Source organism: Zeugodacus cucurbitae, chromosome 3 (genome assembly GCF_028554725.1).
Source record: "Zeugodacus cucurbitae isolate PBARC_wt_2022May chromosome 3, idZeuCucr1.2, whole genome shotgun sequence".
NCBI classification, from domain to species: Eukaryota; Metazoa; Arthropoda; class Insecta; order Diptera; family Tephritidae; genus Zeugodacus; species Zeugodacus cucurbitae.
The window spans coordinates 71,666,923-71,671,419 of NC_071668.1; positions in this window are offsets into that span (position 1 = coordinate 71,666,923).

The window sequence follows — 4,497 nt, forward strand, 5'->3', positions numbered from 1 at the left end:
CACTCTAGATTTAAGCCATTGGCTCGACATAAGCATTGATGCAGCTACTGTGGTATGACTGGACCTCTTGTGAGATCATGGAGTGCCGGTCATTTACGTGTTGCAAGATCCTATTAGGGTAGATGGCTAGACTGCTTGCCTTAAAGTCCAAGCCTTCAAAAAGCATACTCACTGGTAAGTTACCGCTAAGCATCTTTGCGTTTAGGTTAAAAATATCGACAGAGGCGATTGGTCAAGTTGTCTGAAATATAGTGTTCGCACTCGTTGCGCTATCCAAAGATATGTATGAAAGCGAATTGCAATTGCCTTAGCAGATTTGTGATGATCTAAAGATGTTTCATTAATATATTGATATTCAATGCGGGACATTAAGCATGAACTAACAGAATTCATAAAAATCCCCTACTTTTTCATAAAATCATAATTATTCTTGACATTTTGGTTTCAACAGAACACACTCACTACCACTTTCAAAATTTTCCGTTACTGCTATGTATTTTCACAACAACATGCTCTTCCAAACACACAGTTCTGTTATAGAACTCTCCAATACAACTTTTAATTTGCAACATTCGTACGTTTGTTTCGTCAGCTTTAGAGATGTTGCTTTAGAGCAACCACCCGCTCCGCTTGTCGGTCAGTACTCAACACTCGGAGCACTGAGCAGTCGTTAGCATATTTGCATACGATTTTAATGGCACTTTTCACTTCCATCGCCTTAATGCCGCACTTGGCGTCATCGCCTTCAACGATTATTCCAACAATTGCTTTGTCACTGTGGTTGTTGTTGTTGCTGTAGTTGTTTTAGTTATTTTGTTGCCGATGTCATGGTAGTGATTTGTGTTGGTCACCCAAGCGTCCAGTCAGTCGGTTGATATGTAGAAAAAAATTGTTTTTTGTTGTTGCTGCTGTTGCTCGGTTGCTTAGTGGCACTTTTGTGAGTTACAAGCAGTTTGGTGTTCTTGCAATTGTTCCTGGTTTCGTATTCTCTCCCAATTGTCACTTGTTTTGCCATGTGTTGCTCCGCTTAACAATGCTTTTGTAAATCCAATTGCGCTTCTCTCATGTTGTTTTTTTTTGTTGTTTCTCCCTGCAATGACATTCATTAAAAATTTCGTCTCTCTCCGGTAATGATGTTAATTGAATTTGATTTGATATGCCAACGATTCGACACTTTGTTGTTGTTTTGTTGTACTCTCCTCTCTGTTATTGCTTTTGCTTAGCGCTCTTTTATTGTGTTTTCGGTTTTATTGTTTTTTGCTTTTGACCATGTTACTCGTGTCATTTGCATTTTTCCATTTGCCATTACGTTTCGGAAATTTGTATGCATTTCTGGTGCAAATTGTCCCATTCGTTCGGGTGTTAAATTTAATTGTCGTCCTTCACGTTTTCCAACTCACTTGGTCGTGGAAGGTGTATACTCGCTGTGACAGTTGGGAAATTTATGATCGCACCAATTTGTTTAACTTGACACAATGCAGAATTGTAGTTGACATTGATTGGTGTTCGACCAGTGTTCTGCTGTCTTCAAAGAAATTTGAATAATTCATTGCTCGTTCTTACTCTTTCGAAATTTACAATTCTTCGTTGTGGCTGGTTGTGTTGCGAAAGCGGATTACAGCAGGTTTTAAGTGTGAATGATGGTTTTGAATTGTAAATTTGAAGTATTTTAACTTTATTCTGTTTTTTTTTTAATAAAATCGGTTGCTTGAGATCATTTGTGGCGTAAGATCTTTGAATTATGAAAACTTAGACTTAAAATTTTACTTTTATGTATAGTCTGAGTTAAAGTTGTGTCTGTTACAAAAATGTGATAGAAAATAGATATCTGAAGAGCGATTTGTACTTATGGTTCGCTGAAGTAAGATATCGTAAAATAGTGATCTTGAGCTAGAGAATCTGAGATGGTACAAAACTTCATTAAAAACTTCGCCCTAAATGAATAATAACGTAAATAATTTTAAGGCAGATTAGACTGACAGGGATAGCTGTACAATGAGTACAATCCAATAAATTTCGGGTTTCACCCGGTCAAGCTACATCTGAAACTATTTATTAGGTCTACAACTTTGCTTTCACCGTTTTTTAAGTTTTTTTTTTGTATAAAAACGGTTGCAAATATCGGTGAGCCTCAGCCGCGCTTTTCTTGCAATTAAAAAAGGAAAGCAAAATTTCCCGCAAGTGTCGAGAATTCGGATCAAAAAGTGACATTTTCAGTTGAGAATAAGTTTGGGATGCAAACAGATCTCTACAAATATTTTGTTGGGTTAATGTTGACACGAATGTCCAAGATCGATATAAAAAAAAATCGATTTAATCGACCAGTGCTTGACCCTAGAGACATCTATTGAAAACGGCGGAAGTAAAGTTGCAGATCTAATAATATTTATATGAAAAGTCAAAGTCAAACCTCCGAGTATTTTACTGAGTTCGATCAAAATCTTTACAATTTCCACGCGTTACACGTTATATATATTTCGTTAATTCCCTGAAGGTACTTTTGTTTACAAAGAAAAGGCGAAGCTCGGTTCTGAGGCAATCGGGGCAAACTGGGACGAATCATATGATGATACAATGAAAACATTGTTACTAACAATGAGACTCTAGCGCCACCTGGCGGGTACTTTTTCGTTTCGAAATGTCCATAAATGCAAAATTTTGTTCAATATCGATTACGGCGCCACCTACCGGAATTGTTAGGTATTAAAAGCTTATTTTGAGGAAATTTTTAGTTGACATAACGAGCACATTTTTATCATGAGTGAGTTGATTGAAAACTGGGGGATTTCGTTATAAATTAACAAATTCTCAGCGAACTCTATATTTGCTATGGAGAGATCATGATTTCTCTTGTATAAAAAGTATTTTATAGAAAAGGTATGTCCGATGTGAGGACTTTTTGAAATTCACTATTGCTTTAAAAGGCTGAGCTATACGTTGATGATGTTGAATATTAGGGACTGTAAAACCCCCTACTTGTGTATCAATTTCATTTTAAAACTGCGAAGATTTCAGTAAGTGATCACTTACATGGATGCCGAATCATAGATTTTTATTCTGATTAATAGGAATCATGATTTTCAAACTCTTCTTCTTGGTTGTATCGTATTCACCAGTTTGACTTTCAAGATCATAAAACCGTTGAGAGGCTCTGCATGTGAGCCTCGATGTAATAATTTGACCTTTGAGGTATAGAAAGTAAATCTGGAATGGGAAAAAATAATAAACACGTGGATATAGAGGATTTATTAGAAATTCAATTTCAGACCTATTACCAACTTTCTACAAAGAGTTAAAAGCAAAGCACATAAATAGCAAATTAAAGCCAAGCTTAAAGATTAAATCAAAAGTTCTGTACAAAAAATACGAAATGTACAGCGATTTAGATACTCTAGTAATGGCCATTGTTATATGAAATGTAGGATTTGTGTGACCTATTTAATTTTTCAAATGAAATCACAAACTAAATTGCTGAAAATTTCACCCCTATGGTACCCCAGACACATATGTGAGTATACTAATTAAGAAAAATTGCTCCCCTAAAGTTCTACATAGAAATTATATCCTCTTCATACCACTCTCTACTATAGAAAGTTTGTACGACCATATTTTTATACCCTCGCAACAAAAGTTGCTACAGAGAGTATTATAGTTTTGTTCACATAACGGTTGTTTGTAACACCCAAAACTAAACGAGTAAGATATAGGGTTATATATACCAAAGTGATCAGGGTGAACAGTGGAGTTCAAATCCGAATGTCTGTCTGTCCGTCCGTCCGTCCGTCCGTCTGCGCAAGCTGTAACTTGAGTAAAAATTAAGATATCTTGATAAAACTTGGCACACTTATTTCATGGCACCATAGGAAGGTTGCAAAATCGGACCACTGCCACCCCCACAAAATGGCGAAAACCGAAAACACGTAAAGTGCCATAACTAAGCCATAAATAAAGCTATGGAAATAAAATTTGGTATGAAGGATCATACTATGAAGGGGCATATTTGTTTTTTTTTGGGGAAGTGGGCGTGGCCCCGCCCCAAAATAGGTTTTTTTTAAATATCTCGCAAACCAATAGAGCTATATAAACCAAACTTTCTGCAGTCGTCTAAGCCACTTCCTAATACAGTCCAAAAATGAAAGAAATCGGATAATAACCACGCCCACCTCCCATATAAAGGTTAGGTTGAAAATTACTAAAAGTGAGTTAACTCACTAACGAAAAACGTCAGAAACACTAAATTTCACATAAGAAATGGCAGATGGAAGCTGCACTCAGATTTTTTACAAAATGAAAAATGGGCGTGGCGTCGCCCACTTTTAGGTCAAAAACCATATCTCAGGAACTACTCGACCGATTTCAATGAAACTTGGTTTGTAATAGTTTCCTTACATCCCAATGATATGTTGTGAAAATAGGTCAAATCGCTTCACAACCACGCCTACTTCCTATGTACCAGAACTTCGAAGACGATCTGAATCGTTTACTTTACAATATATA